Here is a 27031-nt window from a genome sequence, read left to right as displayed (position 1 = left end):
GCCCTGCAGGGTATTGCGATGTGAGGTCACGGTTACTTAGGCAAACGAGGGTTGCTATGGGTTACTCACAGTTTGTAGGAAGACCCTGGGCAGCGTACAGCCGTGATGGAGAGGCTGGCACAGAAGTCCTCTGGGGCACTCTCTGTATATAGGGACCAGGCCTGATGGTGGATGAGGTGCCCTGGATGTTGCAGATGTTTAATGTGCCTAGGGCAAGGTCCCTTTAAGGTTCGTGACGCCAGTGCCTGTAACGGTGGCACACCGATTTATAGTTGTAATAAGTGAGGAACACAGTGTTGTGGTGAACCAAACTTTTCTTTACTGGAAACAGTTCAAACTTTATACAATTTAGGTTCAGTTCCACTTTGCAGCATTAATCAATAGCAGGCTCTTACAACAATGGCAGGTAATGTTCTTTGCAAGATACTCAGAGGGTAAAATCAACACTCACAGACCAGGCTGTACTATTTCCTCAGATATCCTGGCAGTCTGTATCCCAAGGCCCGTATGCCCTAAAGCTGGCTTTTATCCTTGGTAGCAATCCTCCTCAGGTATATATCCCTTGCTTTAGGTTAATGATCCTTCTGCCCTTCAGCTTACTTGACTAGCTGGAACACTGCCTCTGCTCTGGTTAGGGAACTGCAGGTTTCTCCCAGGAGGAAAACTCTTCGCTTGGGGTGAATCTTCTGAGCTAACAAAGGCTCAGGAACTTCAGGCAGGCTAGACTGCACTTACTAGCCTCCTGGACTGCACTATCCTTCCCTGTCTGGGCCTAACTATATATACTAAGTGCTCACTAGCTCCCTCTAGTGCCTAGGATGCTGAACTACACCCTAACAGGCCTGATACCCAGATAAATAGGAAAATATGCATAAAACATCATATTAACACAAATGTCATTTTAACCCTTGTGTAGTGCCCACATTTACCTAGTGGGACACTACAGATGCCTTTGGGAAACCCTGCAAACAGAGTCTTCAAACAGCATAAGAGACTGCTGCATGACTTGAGGCTCAGACAGGTTCCCCGATATGCACGGGGGTGATGTGACAGACAGATGGGCATGGGTTTCAGGCGCCACCTGTGCACTTTCTGCAGAAGACTGGGTGGGAGATAATGTGAACGTGCTGGATCCACTGTCGGCCACCCAATTGACTAGCGCCTGTACTTGCTCAGGCCTTACCATCCTTAGAACGGTATTAGGCCCGACCAAATATCGCTGTAGATTCTGGCGGCTACTGGGACCTGAGGTAGTAGGTTCAGTAGGACATGTAGCTGTGGCAGAACGGCCACGTCCTCTCCGTGCACCAGAGGCTCCACCAACACCACCACCACGACCATGACCGCGTCCCTTATTAGATGTTTGCCTCATAGTTAGCATTTACAAATCAAAGTAAAAAGTGGTTAAGTCTGTTAAAAAAAAATAACCGCCAATAAAAACCCTGTTGTAGGGTATTGCACTCAATAATTTTTTTTAAAACTCTATATGACAGCGGTATTTGTGGCCTAAATGTGACACTCACTTACGCACGTGTAATCAGAGATGTGCAGTATATCAGAGCGTTTTTTCACCCCAGTATGACAAAGCAGGATTCCTGGCCTTAATGTGACAATCACTTATGCACGTGTAATCACAGATGTGCAGTATATCGCAGTTTTTTTTCACCCTACCAAAAAAGCTGTATTTCTGTCCTAAATGTGACAGTGACTTATGCACGTGTAATCACAGATGTGCAGTATATCAGAGGTTTTTTTTCACCCTAACCAAAAAGCTGTATTTCTGTGCTAAATGTGACAGTGACTTATGCATGTATAATCACAGATGTGCAGTCTATCAGAGCGTTTTTTCACCCCAGTAAGAAAAAAGCTGTATTTCTGTCCTAAATGTGACAGTTACTTATGCACGTGTAATCACAGATATGCAGTATATCAGAGGGTTTTTTCACCCCAGTATGCCAAAGCAGGATTTCTGGCCTTAATGTGACAATCACTTATGCACGTGTAATCACAGATGTGCAGTATATCAGAGAGGTTTTTCACCCCAGTATGCCAAAGCAGGATTTCTGGCCTTAATGTGACAATCACTTATGCACGTGTAATCACAGATGTGCAGTATATCAGATGGTTTTTTCACCCCAGTATGCCAAATCAGGATTTCTGGCCTTAATGTGACAATCACTTATGCACGTGTAATCACAGATGTGCAGTATATCAGAGGGTTTTTTCACCCCAGTAAGAAAAAAAGCTGTATTTCTGTCCTAAATGTGACAGTGACTTATGCACGTGTAATCAAAGATGTGCAGTATATCAGAGGCTTTTTTCACCCTAACCAAAAAGCTGAATTTCGGTCCTAAATGTGACAGTGACTTATACACGTGTAATCACAGATGTGCAGTATATCAGAGGGTTTTTTCCCCCCAGTAAGAAAAAAGCTGTATTTCTGGCCTTAATGTGACAATCACTTATGCACGTGTAATCACAGATGTGCAGTATATCAGATAGTTTTTTCACCCCAGTATGCCAAAGCAGGATTTCTGGCCTTAACCCCTTAAGGACCGGGCTCATTTTCACCTTAAGGACCAGGCCATTTTTTGGAAATCTGACCAGTGTCACTTTAAGTGCTCATAACTGTTTTTACGTCACATATTGTACTTCATGACACTGGTAAAATGAAGTCAAAAAAATTATTTTTTTTGCACAAAAAAATACCTAATTTACCAAAAATTTGGAAAAATTTGCAAATTTCAAAGTTTCAGTTTCTCTACTTCTGTAATACATAGTAATACCCCAAAAAATTGTGATGACTTTACATTCCCCATATGTCTACTTCATGTGTGAATTGTTTTGGGAATGATATTTTATTTTTTGGGGATGTTATAAGGCTTAGAAGTTTAGAAGCAAATCTTGAAATTTTTCAGAAATTTACAAAAACTACATTTTTAGGGACCAGTTCAGGTCTGAAGTCGATTTGCGAGGCTTACATAATAGAAACCACCCAAAAATGACCCCATCTAAGAAACTACACCCCTCAAGGTATTCAAAACTGATTTTGCATACATTATTAACCCTTTAGGTGTTGCACAAGAGTTATTGGCAAATGGGGAGGAAATTTGAGAATTTAATTTTTTTGTCTAATTTTTCATTTTAACCCATTTTTTCCAGTTACAAAGCAAGGGTTAACAGCCAAACAAGATTGTATCTTTATTGCCCTGACTCTGCCGTTTACAGAAACACCCAATATGTGGCCGTAAACTACTGTACGGCCACACAGCGGGGCGTAGAGGGAAAGGTGCGCCGTATGGTTTTTGAAAGGCTGATTTTTATGGACTGGTTTTTTGACACCATGTCCCATTTGAAGCCCCCTGATGCACCCCTAGAGGAGAAACTCCCTAAAAGTGACCCCATCTAAGAAACTACACCCCTCAAGGTATTCAAAACTGATTTTACATACGTCGTTAACCCTTTAGGTGTTGCACAAGAGTTATTGGCAAATGGGGATGAAATTTGAGAATTTCATTTTTTTGCCTAATTTTCAATTTTAACCCATTTTTTCCACTAACAAAGCAAGGGTTAACAGCCAAACAAGACTGTATCTTTATTGCCCTGACTCTGCTGTTTACAGAAACACCCCATATGTGGCCGTAAACTACTGTACGGGCACACAGTAGGGCGTAGAGTGAAAGGTGCGCCGTTTGGTTTTTGGAAGGCTGATTTTGCTGGACTGTTTTTTTGACACCATGTCCCATTTGAAGCCCCACTGATGCACCCCTAGAGTAGAAACTCCATAAAAGTGACCCCATCTAAGAAACTACACCCCTCAAGGTATTCAAAACAGATTTTACAAACGTTGTTAACCCTTTAGGTGTTGCACAAGATTTAATGGAAAATAGAGACACAATTTCAAAATTTCAAATTTTTGGCAGATTTTCCATTTTAATATTTTTTTTCCAGTTACAAAGCAAGGGTTAACAGCCAAACAAAACTCATTATTTATGGCCCTGATTCTGTAGTTTACAGAAACACCCCATATGTGGTCGTAAACAGCTGTACAGGCAAACGGCAGGGCGCAGAAGGAAAGGAATGCCATAAGGTTTTTGGAAGGCAGATTTTGCTGGACTGGTTTTTTTGACACCATGTCCCATTTGAAGCCCCCCTGATGCACCCCTAGAGTGGAAACTCCAAAAAAGTGACTCCATTTTAGAAACTACGGGATAGGGTGGCAGTTTTGTTGGTACTAGTTTAGGGTACATATGATTTTTGGTTGCTCTATATTACACTTTTTGTGCAGCAAGGTAACAAGAAATAGCTTTTTTGGCACGTTTTTTTTTTTGTTATTTACAACATTCCTCTGACAGGTTAGATCATGGGGTAATTTTATAGAGCAGGTTGTCACGGACGCGGCGATACCTAATATGTATACATTTTTTTTTATTTATGTAAGTTTTATACAATAACTTCATTTTTAAAACCAAAAAAATGTTTTAGTGTCTCCATAGTCTAAGAGCCATAGTTTTTTCAGTTTTTGGGCGATTATCTTGAGTAGGGTCTCATTTTTTGCGGGATGAGATGACGGTTTGATTGGCACTATTTTGGGGTGCATATGACTTTTTGATCGCTTGCTATTACACTTTTTGTGACGTAAGATGGCAAAAAATGGCTTTTTTTACACTGTTTTTATTTTTATTTTTTTACGGTGGTCATCTGAGGGGTTAGGTCATGTGATATTTTTATAGAGCCGGTCGATACGGACGCGGCGATACCTAATATGTATACTTTTTTTTTATTTATGTAAGTTTTACACAATGATTTCATTTTTGAAACAAAAAAAAATCATGTTTTAGTGTTTCCATAGTCTAAGAGCCATAGTTTTTTCAGCTTTTGGGCGATTATCTTGAGTAGGGTCTCGTTTTTTGCGGGATGAGATGACGGTTTGATTGGTACTATTTTGGCGTACATGCGACTTTTTTGATCACTTTTATTACCTTTTTTGGGAAGTAAGGTGGGCAAAATTTCAATTTTCTCATAGTTTTTATTTTTTTATTTTTATGGTGTTCACCGTGCGGGGAAAGTAACATGACCGTTTTATAGATCAGGTCGTTACGGACGCGGTGATACCTAATATGTGTAGTTTATTTTATTTTTTTTAATTTTTATTCAGTGATAAATGTTTTTTTTTTATCTTAACTTTTTTCACTTTTTTTTTACATTTTTTTGACCCAGACCCGCTTGGTTCTTGAAGATCCAGTGGGTCTGATGTCTGTATAATACAGTACAGTACAATATATATTGTTCTGTACTGTATTTTACTTACACTGAACAGATCTATGCTTTCAGCATAGATCTGTTCAGCACCATGGACAGCAGGACGCCTGAGCAGGCGTCCTGTTGCCATGGGAACCCTCCCCGTCTGCTCAGAACTTCGCAGACGGGGAAGGGTAAGCACGGGGCTAAGGGGGGCTCTCTGGGGGCTCTCTCCCTCTCCATCGGGGGGCTGCAAAGGCACAGCAGCCCCCCGATGGAGAGGGAGGGAGCTCCCTGACCGATGACAGATAACTTTTTCCATACAGCGGTCCGTACGGACCGCGGTATGGAAAGGGTTAAACGGCTGACATCTGCACAGATGTCAGCCGTTTATACCAGGGTGCCAGCAATGTGCTGGCACCCTGGTATAACCACTAGAAGCCAACGATCATTCATGGGGAGGCGGGCGGGGGATCGCGATCCCGCCTGCCGCACCGCCCGCCTCCCGCAACGCCCCCACCGCCTGCGACTCCCCCCCCGCACCACCCGCCGGCATCAAATCATGCAGGGGTGCAGGGGGGGGTGAAAAATATAGATTATAGGCACTCAAAAGTTTCTGATCCCCGCGGTCAGGGACCGCGGGCATCAGAAACTGCAAAAAGCGCAGCAAACCGCAGGTCTGAATTGACCTGCGGTTTGCTGCGATCGCCGACACGGGGGGGTCACATCACCCCCCCTGGCGTTGTCACAGGATGCCGGCTGAAGGATTTCAGCCGAAATCCCGTTCCGTTTAACCCCTCGGGCGCCGGAATCCCGATTTAAAAGTTAGGACATACCGGTACGTCCTTGGTCCTTAATGACTCGGGAAATAGGGCGTACCGGTACGTCCTATGTCCTTAAGGGGTTAATGTGACAATCACTTATGCACGTGTAATCACAGATGTGCAGTATATCAGAGGGTTTTTTCACCCCAGTAAGAAAAAAAGCTGTATTTCTGTCCTAAATGTGACAGTGACTTATGCACGTGTAATCACAGATGTGCAGTATATCAGAGGCTTTTTTCACCCTAACCAAAAAGCTGAATTTCGGTCCTAAATGTGACAGTGACTTATACACGTGTAATCACAGATGTGCAGTATATCAGAGGGTTTTTTCACCCTAGTAAGAAAAAAGCTGTATTTCTGGCCTTAATGTGACAATCACTTATGCACGTGTAATCACAGATGTGCAGTATATCAGAGTTTTTTTTCACCCCAGTAAGAAAAAAGCTGTATTTCTGGCCTTAATGTGACAATCACTTATGCATGTGTAATCAGAGATGTGCAGTATATCAGAGGGTTTTTTCACCCCAGTATGCCAAAGCAGGATTTCTGGCCTTAATGTGACAATCACTTATGCATGTGTAATCACAGATGTGCAGTATATCAGAGTTTTTTTTCACCCTAACCAAAAAGCTGTATTTCTGTCCTAAATGTGACAGTCCCTTATGCTTGTCTAATCCCAGATGTGCAGTATATTAGAGGCTTTTTTCACCCCAGTATGCCAAAGCTGTATTTCTGGACTTGCAGATAGTCTATGCAGGTGCACTATTGTTGCATAAAATGGCTACCGATTAGGTATTGATATTGATGAAATGAAGAAAACAAAGTTCGTTTTCAGCAGTAGTTGGCTCACGGCAGGCTTTAAAAAATTGTGCACTGCATCCACAAAACACTTTTTCTGTAGATCGCTGAGTACATAAACCAGTTCTCGATAAGATCGCTCCCTGATCTCTCCCTCACAGCAGCTGCAGCCTCTCCCTACACTAATCCGAGCAGAGTGACGGGCGGCACTAAGTGACTCCAGTATAAATAGAGGCTGGGTCACATGCTGCAGTTAGCCAATCACAACCATGCCAATAGTAGGCATGGCTGTGATGGCCTTTTGGGGCAAGTAGTATGACGCTTGTTGATTGGCTGCTTTGCAGCCTTTCAAAAAGCACCATAAAAATCGCCGAACACCGAACCCGAACCCGAACTTTTACGTAAATGTTCGGGTTCGGGTCTGGGTGCTGAAAAACCTAAAGTTCGGTACAAACTTTACAGTTTGGGTTCGCTCAACTCTACTCACAAAGTGTCTTCAGACCTAAACTGGTCCTTAAAAAGTGGGTTTTGCTTGTAACATCCCCAAAAAATAAAATATCATTCCCAAAATTATCCAAACATGAAGTAGACATATGGGGAGTGTAAAGTAATAACTATTTTTGGAGGTATTACTATGTATTATAGAAGTAGAGAAATTGAAACTTAAAAATTTGCTAATTTTTCAAAATTTTTGGTAAATTTTGTAATTTATTATAAATAAAAATGCATTTTTTTGACTCCATTTTACCAGTGTCATGAAGTACAATATGTGATGAAAAAACTATCTCAGAATGGCCTGCATAAGTCAAAGCGTTTTAAAGTTATCACCACATAAAGCGACACTGGTCAGATTTGCAAAAAATGGCCTGGTCCTTAAGGTGAAAATGAGCCCGGTCCCTAAAGGGTTAATCAGTAATTTGTGGAAGCAGGTATATCACAGCCCTCAATTAATATTTTGTGGAAGCAGGTGTATCAATCCACTTAATCAGTATTTTGTGGAAGCAGGTATATCACAGTCCTCAATCAATATTTTGTAGAAGCAGGTATGTCAATCCCCTTAATCAGTATTTTGTGGAAGCAGGTATATCGCAGGCCTAAGTCAATATTTTGTGGAAGCAGGTATATCAAAATATCAAACCCCTTAATCAGTATTTTGTGGAAGCAGGTATATCAATAGATCGAACCCCTTAATCAGTATTTTGTGGAAGCAGGTATATCGCAGGCCTCAATCAATATTTGGTAGAAGCAGGTATATTATTCCCCTTAATCAGTATTTGGTGGAAGCAGGTATATCGCAGGCCTCAATCAATATTTTGGGGAAGCAGGTATATCAAACCCCTTAATCAGTATTTTGCGGAAGCCGGTATCTCACAGTCCTCAATCAATATTTGGTGGAAGCAGGTATATCAATCCCCTTAATCAATATTTTGCGTAAGCAGGTATATAGCACTGCAGCCCTCAAACAGTATTTTGTGGAAGCAGGTATAGCAATTCCCTTAATCAGTATTTTGTGGAAGCAGGTATCCCGCAGGCCTCAATCAATATTTTGTGGAAGCAGGTATATCAATCCCCTTAATCAGTATTTTGTGGAAGCAGGTATATTGTAGCCCTCAATCAGTATTGTTTGGAAGCAGATATATCAATCCCCTTAATCAGTAATTTTGTGGAAGCAGGTATATCGCAGGCCTCAATCAATATTTGGTGGAAGTAGGTATATCAAACCCTTTAATCAGTATTTTGTGAAAGGTGTTATATCACACCCCTCAATCAATATTTGGTGGAAGCAGGTATATCAAACACCTTAATCAGTATTTTGTGGAAGCAGTTATATCACACCCCTTAATTACTTTTTTTGCCACAATAGTTATATCACACCACCCTCTTTATTTGAGGCAACAGGTACACTGCTCAAAAAAATAAAGGGAACACTTAAACAACAAAATGTAACTCCAAGTCAATCACACTTCGGTGAAATCAAACTGTCCACTTAGGAAGCAACACTGAGTGACAATCAATTTCACATGCTGTTGTGCAAATGGGATAGACAACAGGTGGAAATTATAGGCAATTAGCAAGACACCCCCAATAAAGGAGTGGTTCTGCAGGTGGTGACCACAGATCACTTCTCAGTTCCTATGCTTCCTGGCTGATGTTTTGGTCACTTTTGAATGCTGGCGGTGCTTTCACTCTAGTGGTAGCATGAGACGGAGTCTACAACCCACACAAGTGGCTCAGGTAGTGCAGCTTATCCAGGATGGCACATCTATGCGAGCTGTGGCAAGAAGGTTTTGCTGTGTCGTAGGAGGGCAACAACCCAGCAGCAGGACCGCTACCTCCGCCTTTGTGCAAGGAGGAACAGGAGGAGCACTGCCAGAGCCCTGCAAAATGACCTCCAGCAGGCCACAAATGTGCATGTGTCTGCTCAAACGGTCAGAAACAGACTCCATGAGGGTGATATGAGGGCCCGACGTCCACAGGTGGGGGTTGTGCTTACAGCCCAACACCGTGCAGGACGTTTTGCATTTTCCAGAGAACACCAATATTGGCAAATTCGCCACTGGCGCCCTGTGCTCTTCACAGATGAAAGCAGGTTCACACTGAGCACATGTGACAGACGTGACAGAGTCTTGAGACTCCGTGGAGAACGTTCTGCTGCCTGCAACATCCTCCAGCATGACCGGTTTGGCATTGGGTCAGTAATGGTGTGGGGTGGCATTTCTTTGGAGGGCCGCACAGCCCTCCATGTGCTCGCCAGAGGTAGCCTGACTGCCATTAGGTACCGAGATGAGATCCTCAGACCCCTTGTGAGACCATATGCTGGTGCGGTTGGCCCTGGGTTCCTCCTAATGCAAGACAATGCTAGACCTCATGTGGCTGGAGTGTGTCAGCAGTTCCTGCAAGACGAAGGCATTGATGCTATGGACTGGCCCGCCCGTTCCCCAGACCTGAATCCAATTGAGCACATCTGGGACATCATGTATCGCTCTATCCACCAACGTCGCGTTGCACCACAGACTGTCCAGGAGTTGGCAGATGCTTTAGTCCAGGTCTGGGAAGAGATCCCTCAGGAGACCGTCCGCCACCTCATCAGGAGCATGCACAGGCATTGTAGGGAGGTCATACAGGCACGTGGAGGCCACACACACTACTGAGCCTCATTTTGACTTGTTTTAAGGACATTACATCAAAGTTGGATCAGCCTGTAGTGTGTTTTTCCACTTTAATTTTGAGGGTGACTCCAAATCCAGACCTCCATGGGTTGAAAAATTTAATTTACATTTTTTTATTTTTGTGTGATTTTGTTGTCAGCACATTCAACTATGTAAAGAACAAAGTATTTCAGAAGAATATTTAATTAATTCAGATCTAGGATGTGTTATTTTTGTGTTCCCTTTATTTTTTTGAGCAGTGTATATCGCAGCTCTCAATCTGTATTTTGTGGAAGAAGGTATATCACACCCCTCAATCAGTTTTTTGGGGGGGCAACAGGTATATCACACCCATTTCAATTAGTTGTTCCAATAGCGTTTGTCCCTCTATATAGCTGCAGTATCGCAGCAGAACCGCACAGAACTGCTGCACAATACAAATGCACTATATACTTTCTATGTTAGGAAGTATATTATAGGTATATCACAACCCGTAATCAGTTTTTTGGGGGGCAACAGGTATATCACACCCATTGCAATTAGTTGTTCCAATAGCGTTTGTCCCTCTGTATAGCTGCAGTATCGCAGCAGAACCGCACAGAACTGCTGCACAATACAAATGCACTATATACTTTCTATGTTAGGAAGTATATTATAGGTATATCACAACCCGTAATCAGTTTTTTGGGGGGCAACAGGTATATCACACCCATTGCAATTAGTTGTTCCAATAGCGTTTGTCCCTCTGTATAGCTGCAGTATCGCAGCAGAACCGCACAGAACTGCTGCACAATACAAATGCACTATAATATACTTTCTATGTTAGAAAGTATATTATAAGTCTATCACACCCCTCAGTATTTCACACCTATCAATAGCATACCTATACCAGTCCTTAAAAAGACTTTTGTGGTCCTATTAGCTAGCGATTGGTGTCCCTAACAGCCTGTACCTGCTCCACAAAGCAACCTCTCCCTACACAGGCAAAAGACTGAATGGAAAATGGCTGGCAGATCGGGTTCTGTGATAGGGTGGGGGTGTGTCTATTTGCTGAAACATCTCAATTGGCTGTCCTGTCTGACCTGATGTATGTGTCATGGGTCAAAGTTCGGCGTAATGCAAAAGAATATGGCGCCGGCGGACATCGCCATATGTTCGCATGTTCGGCGAATCGCGAAAGCGCAAAGTTGGCCGCGAAACGACCGCCGGGGCGAACCGCAAGGCCATCTCTAAGTGAGGTCCATATGTCTGTGTAAGACATGAACCTGGCAACCTCTCCAGTGGTTGGCCCCATTAACTATAAGGATGACCAGCAGAGATCCAGCCACAACTGTGAAATATGCCAAGAATAAGCCAGAAGAAAAACACTGCTAGTATTTTTAGTGCAACAGTATGGTCCATATGTCTGTGTAAGACATGAACCTGGCAACCTCTCCAGTGGTCTCCAAGTCTATGTTCTGTGAGATATGGCCCAAGATAGGACATTCTCATTCTGCATAGACTGAATGGTGGTCTGTATGGTTCACTTCTATGGGTCCATGTGCTATGGACCAAAAAATATGGTTGTGTGATTAGGCCCTAACTAATGTGATTGTGCCTAGAAGATTGCTTGAGCTTAAAAAGATGGATGACTTCTTTAATCTACTTTTTTATTGAAGAGAGCCCATGGAAACATTTGTAAGTACCCAAGCGGTGGAAGTTCCACCAAACTACAGTATACTATTAGACTTTTACTCCTGCTTTTACAAATTATGGAGTTTTTAGTAACATAAACTTTATATCTAGAATGTTGGAACATTTTTTGTTTAGTTTGAAGGCTCCTGTAATTTATGCACACTTTATGCGCATCAAACTACTCTGCCAAACTTTCTATTGAATGCATATTTTGCTGTCTTTTTGTTCACCTCCTTTGTTATTCTGTACACGTTGCCTTAGCAAATATACAGTATGGAGAGAACTGCTTCATATAAAAGGAAATGTTTAGCTGGAGAGTTTGCAAAATGCATGTCTTGATGGAAAGTAGACAGAACTGTCTTGGTAATGGCGTTAGAATGACTCCTTTATTAAGCAACCCAATTTTACCAGGAATGCGTTTCAATATTCTAGAAACATTTTCTCACTAAATGTTACTGAGATAAAGAGAGAAGTAATTTTTTTTTCTTCATTTGTCAAAGCTCAGTAGGACATTATGGCTCCCCTTAAATGAGAATATATTCTACTGCTAAGTAGATTTTTATTTTCCATTCATTTTGCTATAAATGGTTTGTGGAGCTTCCACAGTAACATCTTTATTTTAGTTCTTCTTTGTTTTAATACTAGAGCAGAATGTGACATGATACTAGTTAACGTGAAATATGATGAACACAATCCTCAGATCCCCAAAAATTCTTGGATCGGATATTACCATGAATATGAGAAAATACTTATCATTGCTACAGTACAATACAGAGAATGAGCATTTCTAAGTAATATGATTCTGATCCATTAAACTTGAAAAAACATCCTCAAGGCATTGTGGGGTTTTTCTCTGGTAGACAGGTTAGCAGACGCAGTATAGAGGCAAGGAACCAGGTTGAAAATCAACTTCAGTATTTTATTCACACTCAGCAAAAACACCTCCCGCTGCTGCAAGTTAGCCTCCATAAGGGCTTTCACGACGGCCTCTATTTTGTCAAAGGACACGGGTCGTAACCTTGCCGACTTGATATAGGACATACACCCGTGCTCGGTGAAAAAAAAACTAACACTTTTCGGCCTTCAGGCCAGCCTCACTGCATTTGCCGGCATCCTCCACCAAATGTGGGGTTTTGCTCTGGTAGACAGGTTAGCGGACGCAGTATAGAGACAAGGAACCAGGTTGTAAATCAAATTCAGTGTTTTATTTACACTCAGCAAAAACACAAAAGTCTTGGTGCTTGTTCACACACAGCAAAACATAATAACATAATAGTCTTTGTGCTTGTTCACAGCAAGACAAAACAATGGTCACCTGGAATCCTAGGTGTCAGTTCACACCCGGCTATATGCTCAGCCACAGACAAGTTCACCGGCAGGCTTTCAGGCGGCCTGCACGCCTGTTTGCAGTCCTCAGCACAGAGTACTCCACAGCTTTACTGTTGGATGGAGGATGATCCACACCACCTGACAGTGCTGATTGCTTTTATAAGCCTGCCAAGACCCGGCCTGAAACGTGGGGAGTAGCCACCCACCCAGCACTTTGGCTACTCCCAGTAAGAGTCGTCCAGGATCAGCTTTACAGTCATCCTAAACAGCTGAAGTATCAGACTGCAATCTGCAATACTGACACTTCAGGGAAAAAAATGTCTCTTACCTCACCGAGGCCAGAAACCTCGGTGACACGTACTGACCATCCATGATGGCCCCTTGTTCCTTCCTACAGCATTTAAAGACATTCACTGAGCAGATCACATCCAAATGCAACTTTCCATATACTTTAAGGGGCACTGTACTTTCACTTAACTTGTGATATGTAATAAGGACATATGAAAAGTTTTTAGAAGCACTCTCTTAGCATGTTGTCTTAACTGCAGGACTGGAAGCAAGACAGACTTAATAGAAGGTCTAGGGGCCCTTCTCACTCCTGTGTATTGAGGAGAGAGCTTGCTAAGCCGAGCGCTTGTCTGCCCTTTCTTGAAATCGGTGGGGGTCTCAGTACTCAGAACCACACTGATATAAAATTTTGATATGTTCCTATGACATATCAAAAGTTTACTGAAAGTACAGTGACCCTAAATACAGTGAATATAAAAAGTCTACACACCCCTGTTAAAATGTCAGGTTTCTGTAATGTAAAAAAAAATGAGACAAAGATAAATCATTTCAGAACTTTTTCCACCTTTAATGTGAACTATAAACTGTACAACTCAATTGAAAAACAAACTGAAATCTTTTTGGTAGAGGGAAAAAAAATAATAAAAATTAAATAATATTGTTGCATAAGTGTGCACACCCTTAAACTAATACTTTGTTGAAGCACCTTTTGATCTTATTACAGCACTCAGTCTTTTTGGGTATGAGTCTATCAGCATGGCACATTTTGACTTGGCAAGATTTGCCCACTCTTCTTTGCAAAAACACTCCAAATCTGTCAGATTGAGAGGGCATCTCCTGTGCACAGCCCTCTTCAGATCACCCCACAGATTTTCAATCGGATTCAGGTCTGGGCTCTGGCTGGGCCATTCCAAAACTTTAATCTTCTTCTGGTGAAGCCCTTCCTTTGTTGATTTAGATGTATGCTTTGGGTCGTTGTCAAGCTGAAAGATAAAGTTCCTCTTCATGTTCAGCTTTCTAGCAGAAGCCTGAATGTTTTGTGTAAATATTGACTGGTATTTGGAACTGTTCATAATTCCCTCTAGCTTAACTAAGGCCCCAGTTCCAGCTGAAGAAAAACAGCCCCAAAGCATGATGCTGCCACCCCCATGCTTCAATGTAGGTACGGTGTTCTTTTGGTGATGTGCAGTGTTGTTTTTGCGCCAAACATATGTTTTGGAATTATGGCCAAAAATTTCAACCTTGGTTTCATCAGGCCATAACACCTTTTCCCACATGCTTTTGGGAGACTTTAGATGTGTTTTTGCAAAATGTAGCCTGGCTTGGATGTTTTTCTTCGTAAGAAAAGGCTTTCGTCTTGCCACTCTACCCCATTGCCCAGACATATGAAGAATACGGGAGATTGTTGTCACATGTACTACACAGCCAGTACTTGCCAGATATTCCTGCAGCTCCTTTAATGTTGCTGTAGGCCTCTTGGTAGCCTCCCAGACCAGTTTTCTTCTCTTCTTTTCATCAATTTTGGAGGGACATCCAGTTCTTGGTAATGTCACTGTTGTGCCATATTTTCTCCACTTGATGATTACTGTGTTCCATGGTATATCTAATGCCTTGGAAATTCTTTTGTACCCTTCTCCTGACTGATACCTTTTAACAGTGAGATCCCTCTGATGCTTTGGAAGCTCTCTGTGGACCATGGCTTTTGCTGTGAGATGCGAATTAAGACAGTTTCAGAAAAGACCAAATAGAGCAGCTGAACTTTATTTGGGGTTAATCAGAGGCACTTTAAATGATGGCAGGTGTATGCTAAACTCCTATTTAACATGATTTTGAATGTGATTGCTTAATTCTGAACACAGCTACATCCCCAGGTATAAGAGGGTGTGCACACTTATGCAACCACATTATTTTAGTTTTTTTTGTTTTCTTCCCTCCACCTAAAAGATTTCAGTTTGTTTTTCAATTGAGTGGTACAGTTTATAGGTCACATTAAAGGTGGAAAAAGTTCTGAAATGATTTATCTTTGTCTCATTTTTTTACAGCACAGAAACCTGACATTTGAACAGGGGTGGGTAGACTTTTTATATCAACTGTAGTTAATTGGCTTTCACCGTATGCAATATACTTTATGTTGGCATCATTTTGTAAATGTCATTTTATTCTTTTAAGATGTTAAAAGGTATAACATCTTAAAATATAATTTTCAAGAAAATTTTCAAACACAACTTTAACGACCACTTCAGTTCTGAAGTGACTTTAAGTGGCTTAGATGATAGAAACCACCCATAATCAACCCTCTCAAATTACCCATAACTGATTTTTATAAACTTTTTTTTAACCCTTTTTGTGTAACACAGGAATTAAAGCAAAATGGAGATGAAATGTAATAATTAAATTTTTTGCAGATTTTAATCCATTTGTTCTGGTAACACACCAAGGGTCAACAGCATAACAAACCTCATTTATTACTTTGATTCTGCAGTTTACAAAAATATCCAATAAATGGTTGTAAACTGCTGTATGGGCACATTGCAGTTTCCAGAAGGGATGGATCACCATTAGAGATTTGCCCGGCGATTGTTTCGTGGCAAACTTTGCTCGTTTGTGGTTCGCCAGTTGCCCCCCAAAAAAACTGATAGATGCAGGGGTGTGATATACCTATAATATAATTTCTATATAGTGCATGTGTATTCTGCAGCATTTGTGTGTGGTTCTGCAGAGATACCACAGCTATTCAGAGGGACAAACACTATTGGAACAACTAATTGCAACTGGTGTGATATACCATTTGCCCCCCAAAAAACTTATTGAGGCAGCGGTGTGAAATATCTATAATATAATTTCTATATAGTGCATTTGTATTCTGCAGCATTTGTGTGCGGTTCTGCTGAGATACCAGAGCTATACAGAGGGACAAATGCTATTGGAACAACTAATTGCAACTGGTATGATATACCAATTGCCCCCCAAAAAACTGATTGAGGCAGGGGTATGATATACAATTCACTGCAAAAAATGCACCAAAATGATACGCAACTGACAATACTAGCTAATTCCTCAGGCCAATGTTAAAAGCTGAAAACTTTGCCAATATCTTCCAGTCAGTAACATATCGGAGCCCCTCATGCACCACGTCACGGTGTCTCAGCACGCATGGGGTCCTACCACTCAACTGCCCGTGGTGTGTGAACAGGGTCTGAACCAACTCACAGCCAGGCTCTCACATGCCTCCATAGTGGTATCACCAATGCACTGTGAGATAGGATAAAGCTGTGAGCTGCACCCACAACAGACCATGTGACACAGAAGCTACCAGGTGCAAAAGAATGTTACCAATAAAATAAAGTGGCACATTCCATACACATAAGGACAAAAACTCACTGAAAAAAGTGGCCTAAACGGGTGAAAATGCTCCAAACCCAGACACTGTAGCGTGTCTATAACCGGGGGAGCAGTTCCTTCGCATTCGGTCCGTAGAATTGTGTATGCAGTGAATTGTATATGTATATTTTTCCATCTGCACAATGTATCTTTTTGTGTAAGATGTTCTTGTGGTGCATGCGGTCCGCCCCAACATCCTCCATTGTACGCATTTTTTGCTGGGGATTGCCGTTGTCTGCGGACCGCATGTGGAGGAACTGCTCCCCCGGTTATAGACACTCTACAGTGTCTGGGTTTGGAGCATTTTCACCAGTTTTGGCCACTTTTTTCAGTGAGTTTTAGGGGTATGATATACCTATAATATAATTTCTATATAGTGCATTTGTATTGTGCAGCATTTGTGTGCGATTCTGCTGAAATACCACAGCTATACAGAGGGACAAACGCTATTGGAACAACTAATTTCAACTGGTGTGATATACCAGTTGCCCCCCCAAAAAACTGATTGAGGCAGGGGTGTGATATACCTATAATATAATTTCTATATATTGCATTTGTATTGTGCAGAAGTTGTGTGCGGTTCTGCTTAGATACCGCAGCTATACAGAGGGACAAATGCAATTGGAATAACTAATTGTAACTGGTGTGATATACCTGTTACCCCAAAATAAACTGATTTAGGGGTTCAATATACCTGCTTCCAGCAAACACTCATTAAGGGGTTCTATATACCTGTTTCCACAAATACTGCTCTTCTATAGGGACTTTGTCCCAGGGTCATTTTGAAAATGACAGGCAGAGGAAGAGGCAGGCCATTCTGCAGGGGTGGTAGGGGTCGGGCAGGTGCACCAGGCCGGAGCCTAAGTGGGAAGTTGGAGAAGGTGGATGTAATTACATCAAAGGATGCACCAGAGTTGGTTGAGTGGCTGTCACAGCCAGACAGCTGAGAAGCGCTCACAGGAGCTTCTCAGATCCTCCTCCTTGAATTTCTTTGTTTTGGTTTAGTTTCTCATCTCGTTAGTCTATCTCAGCTGTCATGCAGTTAGACTGATCGCTACCCTTTAAGTTCCTCCCCATAATGCAGTAGTGTGCGGCTGATACAACTTCCTGGAGTGTGTGTGCATGCTGTTCCCAGTTCCCAGTTCCCTGTTCCCAGTCGTCAGTCGTCAGTCGTCATTCGTCTGCAAGATAAGTGCTGTTTATGTATTTATGATTTTGTCTTTTCTGGATCCAGGTGACCCTGACTCCCTCCGTGTCAGTGTAGGGAGCCGGTGGTCGTGTCCCTTCACTATTGTAGGGTCTTCAGGTAATAGATAGCCGAGGAACGTGGATATGCGGCCATCCACCTTTGGGGTGTTCGCATAGGCTGAGCAGTGAGGGAGAGCGGCAGGTCTATTGCAGGGGTCTCCCTTTGTTCCTCAGTTGTGGATCCAGAGAGACATTGTTTATATGGTATTGTCTTGTTTCCTGTAAACCATCCGTGACATTATCAGCCGCCAAAACCGTCTCAAGCATGGATCCGGTTTCACTTTTGGCTGAACGCTTTCAGGGTCTTTCTTTGGAGGTAGCTGATCTCCGTAAGACTTTTTCTCAGTTTCAAGTGACCGGTTCAGCTTGCGTTCATGGAGTTTGTGCTGAGCCTAAGATCTCGCTCCCGGATACGTTCTCCGGGGGTAGTGAGAATTTTGTGCGTTTTAGGCTCCTTTCACACTAGCGTTCGGGTGTCCGCTCGTGAGCTCCGTTTGAAGGAGCTCACGAGCGGTCCCGAACGCATCCGTCTGGCAGCAATGCATTCTCAATGGAGGCGGATCCACTGAGAATGCATCCGCCTGCCAGCGTTCAGCCTCCGCTCCGCTCAGTGAGCGGACACCTGAACGCTGCTTGCAGCGTTCGGGTGTCCGCCTGGCCGTGCGGAGGCGAGCGGATCCATCCAGACTTACAATGTAAGTCAATGGGGACGGATCCACTTGAAGATGACACCATATGGCTCAATCTTCAAGCGGATCCGTTCCCCATTGACTTACAATGTAAAGTCTGAACGGATCCGCTCAGACTACTTTCACACTTAGAAAATTTTCTAAGTTTTAATGCAGACGCATCCGTTCTGAACGGATGCGAACGTCTGCATTAAAGGAGCGGATCTGTCTGATGAAACATCAGACGGATCCGCTCCGAACGCTAGTGTGAAAGTAGCCTTAGAGAGGCTTGCAAACTCCATTTTCGCCTTCTTCCCCATTCTTCTGGTGATGAAGAACGGAGGGTGGGGATCATTTTATCGCTGCTCAGGGGTAACGCTCAGTCCTGGGCCTTTTCGCTGCCGGAGGGGGCACGGCCCCTTCGTTCAGTGGATGAATTCTTTTTAGCCCTGGGTCAGATATATGATGATCCGGATCGTATTGCTCTGGCTGAGTCTAGACTACGTCTGTTATGCCAGGGTAAACAATCTGCAGAGATATACTGTTCAGAATTTCGAAGATGGGCAGCAGATACGGGTTGGAATGATGCTGCACTCCGAAGTCAATTTTGCTATGGTCTTTCAGAGGGATTGAAAGATGCATTTGCCTTTCATGAAAGACCTACCTCCTTGGATTCTGCTATGTCTCAGGCTGTTCGTATTGACAGGCGTCTTAGAGAGAGAGGAGAGATCTCTCCTTCCTGTCATACTCAGTCCCGGGACAGTGCAGCGGTCTCATTCTGTGCACAGGGGTCTCAGTCGCTGTCAGCCCCTTCTGAGCAGGAGTCCATGCAGCTGGGGTTGATTGCCTCTGACAATAGAAGATTCAGCCCGCAGGGGAGGGTTTGTTTTTGTTGTGGAGGTATAAATCATCTGGCAAATGTTTGTCCCTCTAGGAGATTCAGGCAGTTTTCTGGGAGTAATAAAGAGACAAAAAGGAAAAAATCTTTTAAAAATGTTCCGTCTGTTACTATTGGCAGGGTTGAGGCGGAAATTGAAGGTTTTCCATTTGCTTGTAGTTCCCGTTTTGTCCTGCCTGCTAGGGTGGCGCTAGAGAGCAAGAGCATTTTTTGTAAGATTTTTGTGGATAGTGGAGCAGCTGTCAACCTCATTGATAATCAATTTGCAATAACTCATGGTTTCCAGGTATGCACTTTGGGAAAGGATATTCCTGTTTTTGCTATTGATTCAGCTCCACTTTCTCAGAAATCATTAAAGGGCATAGTTCACAATATCCGTTTAATTGTGAGTGATGCTCATGTTGAGGATGTGTCATGTTTCGTCCTTAGCGGTTTGCCTACTCCTCTAGTGTTGGGGCTACCCTGGCTCACTAAACATAACCCCACCATTGATTGGCAAGCGAGGCAAATAAATGGTTGGAGTAACTTTTGCAGAGAGAATTGCCTCATAACATCTGTTTCTGAGGTTTCTACTAAGACTGTACCACCTTTCCTCTCTGAATTTTTGGATGTCTTCTCTGAGAGTGGAGTTCAGGGTTTGCCTCCGCACAGGGAGTATGATTGCCCTATTAATCTCATCCCAGGCGCCAAGCTGCCTAAATCTCGTTTATACAATCTCTCCCAACCTGAGAGGGTCGCTATGCGGGCTTATATCTCTGAGAGTCTGAGAAAAGGACACATACGACCCTCGAAGTCACCTGTTGCCGCTGGTTTTTTCTTTGTTAAGAAAAAAGATGGTTCTTTAAGACCTTGTCTGGATTTCAGGGAGCTGAACAGTATCACTATTCGTGATCCTTATCCACTTCCTCTGATCCCGGACCTGTTTAACCAGGTTGTTGGGGCTAAAGTCTTTTCCAAATTAGACCTAAGAGGGGCATACAACCTGGTGAGGGTCAGAGAAGGAGACGAATGGAAGACGGCTTTCAATACCCCTGAGGGCCATTTTGAGAATTTGGTTATGCCTTTTGGTTTGATGAATGCCCCAGCCGTTTTTCAGCATTTCGTCAACAGCATTTTTTATCATTTAATGGGAAAATTTGTATTAGTGTATTTGGATGACATTTTGATTTTTTCTCCTGATTTCAAGACTCATAAGGAACACTTACGTCAGGTCTTGCTTATCCTGCGGGAGAATAAATTATACGCGAAACTGGAAAAATGTGTGTTTGCGGTTCCAGAAATCTAATTTCTGGGGTTTCTTGTCTCCGCTTCTGGTTTTCGCATGGACCCCGAGAAGGTCCGCGCTGTGCTTGAGTGGGAGCTTCCTGAGAATCAGAAGGCGCTGATGCGTTTTTTGGGCTTTGCCAATTATTACAGGAAATTTATTTTGAATTATTCCTCTGTTGTTAAACCACTCACTGATATGACCAGAAAGGGGGTAGATTTTTCTTCCTGGTCGGTAGAGGCGCGTAAGGCCTTTTCTAATATCAAGGAGAGTTTTGCTTCCGCTCCCATCCTAGTACAACCTGATATTTCGTTACCCTTCATAGTTGAGGTTGATGCTTCTGAGGTAGGGGTGGGTGCGGTCTTGTCTCAGGGTTCCTCTCCTGCCAAATGGCAACCGTGTGCCTTTTTCTCAAAGAAACTCTCCTCCGCAGAGAGAAATTATGATGTGGGAGATAGGGAATTGTTGGCCATCAAGTTGGCTTTTGATGAATGGCGCCATTGGCTAGAGGGAGCCAGACACCCTATTACCGTGTTTACTGACCATAAAAATCTGGCCTACTTGGAGTCAGCCAAGCGTCTGAACCCGAGACAGGCCAGATGGTCTTTGTTCTTTTCAAGGTTTAATTTTGTTGTTACGTTCCGCCCTGGGGTTAAGAATGTGAAGGCAGATGCCCTGTCACGTTGTTTTCCGGGAGGTGGGAATTTTGAAGACCCGGGTCCCATTTTGGCTGAAGGTGTGGTGGTCTCTGCTCTTTTTCCTGAATTGGAGGCAGAGGTGCAGGCAGCCCAGTCAGAAGCTCCTGATCTTTGTCCTCCTGGGAGGTTGTTTGTGCCTCTCGCTTTGAGACACAAGATTTTTAAAGAACACCACGACACGGTCCTGGGCACCCGGGGGCAAGAGCCACACTGGATCTCATCGCTCGGAGATTCTGGTGGCCTGCGCTTCGTAAGTCGGTTGAGGGTTTTGTGGCAGCTTGCGAGACTTGCGCTCGTGCCAAGGTCCCTCATTCACGGCCATCAGGTCCTCTCCTTCCTTTGCCCATTCCTTCCCGTCCTTGGACACATCTGTCCATGGACTTCATAACGGACTTGCCTCGTTCCTCGGGGAAGTCTGTGATTCTGGTGGTGGTGGACCGTTTTAGCAAAATGGTGCATTTTATCCCTTTTCCTGGTTTGCCCAATGCTAAGACGCTGGCGCAGGCATTTATTGACCACATTGTCAAATTGCATGGGATTCCTTCAGACATAGTCTCTGATAGGGGCACGCAGTTTGTTTCCAGATTCTGGAAGGCTTTCTGTTCTCGCTTGGGGGTTCGGTTGTCATTCTCTTCTGCTTTCCATCCGCAGTCGAATGGCCAGACAGAGCGCGTCAATCAGAATCTGGAGACATATCTGCGCTGTTTTGTGGCGGAGAATCAGGAGGATTGGTGTTCTTTTTTGTCCCTTGCTGAGTTTGCTTTAAATAACCGTCGTCAGGAGTCCTCTGATAAGTCACCATTTTTTGGTGCATATGGGTTCCATCCGCAGTTTGGGACTTTCTCGGGAGAGGGCTCTTCTGGTTTGCCTGATGAGGACAGATTCTCCTCGTCTTTGTCATCTATTTGGCAAAAGATTCAGGATAATCTAAAGAGCATGAGTGAGAGATATAAGCGTGTGGCGGATAAGAGACGTGTGCCTGGTCCGGACCTGAATGTTGGTGATCTGGTGTGGTTGTCTACCAAGAATATCAAATTGAAGGTTCCCTCCTGGAAGTTGGGTCCTAGGTTTATTGGGCCTTACAAGATCCTGTCTGTCATCAATCCTGTTGCCTACCGTCTTGATCTTCCTCAGACTTGGAAGATCCATAATGTTTTTCATAAGTCCTTATTGAAACCTTATGTTCAACCTATTGTACCCTCGCCTTTGCCTCCTCCTCCGATTATGGTTGATGGAAATCTTGAATTTTAGGTCTCTAGGATTGTGGATTCTCGTCTTGTCCGGGGTTCCCTCCAGTACCTCGTTCATTGGGAGGGTTATGGTCCTGAGGAGAGGATGTGGGTCCCAGTGACGGACATTAAGGCCTCTCGTCTCATCAGGGCTTTCCATAGGTCCCATCCTGAGAAGGTGGGCCCTGAGTGTCCGGAGTCCACTCCTAGAGGGAGGGGTACTTTCACAGCCAGACAGCTGAGAAGCGCTCACAGGAGCTTCTCAGATCCTCCTCCTTGAATTTCTTTGTTTTGGTTTAGTTTCTCATCTCGTTAGTCTATCTCAGCTGTCATGCAGTTAGACTGATCGCTACCCTTTAAGTTCCTCCCCATAATGCAGTAGTGTGCGGCTGATACAACTTCCTGGAGTGTGTGTGCATGCTGTTCCCAGTTCCCAGTTCCCTGTTCCCAGTCGTCAGTCGTCATTCGTCTGCAAGATAAGTGCTGTTTATGTATTTATGATTTTGTCTTTTCTGGATCCATGTGACCCTGACTCCCTCCGTGTCAGTGTAGGGAGCCGGTGGTCGTGTCCCTTTACTATTGTAGGGTCTTCAGGAAATAGATAGCCGAGGAACGTGGATATGCGGCCATCCACCTTTGGGGTGTTCGCATAGGCTGAGCAGTGAGGGAGAGTGGCAGGTCTATTGCAGGGGTCTCCCTTTGTTCCTTAGTTGTGGATCCAGAGAGACATTGTTTATATGGTATTGTCTTGTTTCCTGTACACCATCCGTGACAGTGGCTCACTCAGCCTTCCGCTTCTGCACCCTCCTCCTCCTCTGTAACAGCACCCTCCTCACTCTCTGTTGTGTGCACCCCGAAAGGCACCACTAACACCACAGCCATAGCCCTTCCACTCGAGTCAGTGGAATTATTTTCCCATCCATTCCCAGACCTTACTGATGTGCAGCCATTCTTGACATCGGATCAGGAAGAGGAGGTAACAAAAGCCTGACAACAGTACCCAGATCAGCCAAAGGAGGGTGGTCCCCGCTGTTGCTGCCTACTCCAAGATCTCTAATATCAGTGGTGGTGAAAATGACGATGATGACATGTCGATGGATGTCACGTGGGTGCCCACAAGAGAAGAAGAGGGGAGTTTAGAGGGAGAGCAGCAGATAAGGAGGAGAAGCAGGCAGAACTCGCAGTGCACAGGAGGCAAAAAGCAAGACTGCAAAAGTATCTGGAGTGAGCCATCCAGCATGCACAGTCACATCTGGCGCTCCCAGGACGGCGGCGCATGGATCCGCAGTGTAGTTTTTTTTAACGTGTCAGCTGCTGACAATAGTGTTGCCATCTGCAGCCTGTTCTATCAAAGCATAAGTCGCGGCAAGCTCAACACTCACCTAGGGATGACCGCCTTAAGAAGGCACCTGGCCTCCAATCACCGAGCCCAGTGGGAGCAACACCATCAGAACCCACAAAGCCACACTCCCAGTGATTCACGTCCTGCCTCTTATCTTTCTCCTCTCTCCTCCCATTTGTCCTCCACCTTCCACCGTGCCGTCGTCGCTTTCATCTGGTAAAAGGCAGGCTTCCGTGGCCCAAATGTTCGAATGTAAAAAGTTGATGACGCGGGATAACTCTCTTGCCCAACAGCTGACTGCCGGCTTGTCGGAACTGCTAGGCCGCCAACTACTGCCATAAAAACTGGTGGACTCTGAGGCCTTTAGAAAATCTTTGGCAATTGGCACACCGCAATGAAAGGTCCCAGGAAGGAAATATTTCTCCCAGAAGGGCATCCCAGAGCTAATGGCCATGTTCAGCGGCAAGTGAATGCATCTCTGGCACACAGTGTCAGTGCCAAGATACATCTGACCACAGTAACGTGGTCTAGCAAACACTGGCAGGGAAGGTACATAACTTTTACTGCCCACTGGATGAACCTTCTAATGGCTGACAAGCATGCAACCTGTGACACCCATGTGGATTTGGTGTTACTGCCACAGATTGCATACAGTCCTGCCACTGCTACTGCCTCTTCCGCTGCACACCCTCAGCTCCCCAGAACCTATTCAACGTGCCAAGTAAGACATTGCCATGCTGTGCTGCGGGTGTTGTGCCTGGAAGCCAAGAGCCACACCGGTTCTGCACTGCTTTCAGCTCTGCAGTCACAGGCCGATCAGTGGCTAACCCCGCTCAATTGGACAGTTGGTAAAGTGGTGTTTCCTGTCAGACATCTGATTTGTTACTGCCCGACGCGCTGGAACTCCACCTTGTATATGCTTCATAGGGTGCTTCAGTAGAAACGTGCCGTTAACGACCACCTGTACGAACTCTGCGGCAGGACAGGATCTGGGGAACTTGTTTTTTTTCACCACGCCAGTAGCTGCTCATGCGTGACGCATGCAGACTTCTGCAGCCATTTGATGAGATCACCAAACTGGTCAGTCGCAGCCAGGGCGCCATTAGTGACATCGTACCTTACGCCTTCTTTCTGGAGTTGTGTCATTGATCAAGCTGTCGAGGTGCAGGACCAGGAAGATAAGGAAGTCGCAATGCTGAATGAATTCCCAGGGTAGGGGCTACTCCATCTGTGACAAGTCAGCAGGAGTCTGAAGAGGAGTCAGAGGAGGATGGTGGCTGGGGGGAGGAGGAGGAGGAGCAAGAAGAGCAGGCTTTACTCTTTTCTGGGATCCCTGGTGTTGTCCGTGGATGGGGAGAGGAGATCGAGGACGACATTCTCCTGGGCGATGAACAGGAGCCAGGCCGCTCCACCGCTTCCAATTTAGTGCAAACATGCTCCAATGTTTGAAGAGGGACCCCGTATAAAAATCAGAAAGGGCAAGGACCAGTACTGGGTGGCAACGTACTTAGACCCCGGTACAAACACAAAATGGCGGCCATGTTACCAGCATCACAGAGGGCTATCAGAATGCAGCATTTCCAGGCCTTGCTTGCATGCTGCATTCTGCTGTTGCGGGCGCTGGCAGAGGAATTTCCACACACAGAGAAACAATTGGGAGTACCAATCCTACAGCGCATTCAAGAAGAGGGCGGTTTGAAGAAGTGTTGGTCGCTTCGGATATGAGATCATTCTTGCAGCCAACCCATCGACAGCTGCCCTCAAGATCCAACCTCAGGGAACGCCTAGACCGACAGGTGTCCGACTTTATCGGGTTAACGGCCGATGTGGACGCCCTGAAAAGCGAGGAACCCCTTGACTACTGGGTGTGCAGGCTTGCCCTTGCCTTGCAAGAGCTGGCATAATTTGCCATGAAACTTTTGCCTTGCCCCTCGTCGAGTGTCCTGTCCAAAAGGACGTTCAGCGCCTAGCTCACGACAGTGTGGACCACCTGACATTTCTAAAAATGAATAAGGCATGAATCTCGGAGGAATTCAACACTTGTGACAACCATGTTTAATTGAATTTCCTCATGCCACCCACACATATCTGCCACCACCAGAACAAATAATGGTCCCTGTTTTATGTAAGTACAGCGGCATAAAAGTCCTTTTCTGTCCGGTTAATGCCTAATGTTTGGGACCTCTAAGGAATTCAACACCTGTGACGACCATGTGTTATTCGAATTTCCACTGTTATCATTTGGGGTTTTTTGAAGAGGGGGGATTTTGAAAGCCATGTTTTTAATCCAATTTTATATTTTTTTGTTCTTTTAAACTTATGTTTTTGACATGTATTTGTACTGGCCTGCAGTAAAATTGATATCCATTGACTGTCTAATATACCTCCGGTCACTTAATCGCTTGATCTTTTATGTACGGTGAATGCATAATTTTTGGGGACTGTAATCTAAATGGCCAACAGTAAAATTGTTATACGATGACCGCCTAATGTACCTCCAGCAACATTATCAATTGTTCTTTTCTGTACGATGAATGAATATTTTTTGGGGCCTGTAGTCCACTGGCCTGCAGTAAAATTAATATCCATTGACCGTCTAATATACCTCCGGCCACATAATCACTTAATCTTTTATGAACGGTGAATGCATAATTTTTGGGGCCTGTAATCCAACTGGCCAACAGTAAAATTGTTATACGGTGACCGCCTAATGTATCTCAGGCTACATTATCATCAATTGTTCTTTTCTGTACGGTGAATGAATAATTTTTGGGGCCTATTTTACACTGGCCTGCAGTAAAATTGATATCCATTGACCGTCTAATATACCTTCAGCCACATAATCACTTGATCTTTTATGTACAGTGAATGCATAATGTTTGGGGCCTGTAATCTAACTGGCCAACAGTAAAATTGTTATACAGTGACCGTCTAATATACAGTTGTGTTCAAAATTATTCAACCCCCAATGCTGTAAATAGGGATGAGCGAACCCGAACT

The sequence above is a fragment of the Bufo bufo genome, chromosome 9 (assembly GCF_905171765.1).
Source record: "Bufo bufo chromosome 9, aBufBuf1.1, whole genome shotgun sequence".
Lineage (NCBI taxonomy): Eukaryota > Metazoa > Chordata > Amphibia > Anura > Bufonidae > Bufo > Bufo bufo.
The sequence above is the reverse complement of the archived record's forward strand: the minus strand, read 5'-3'. Positions refer to the sequence as shown.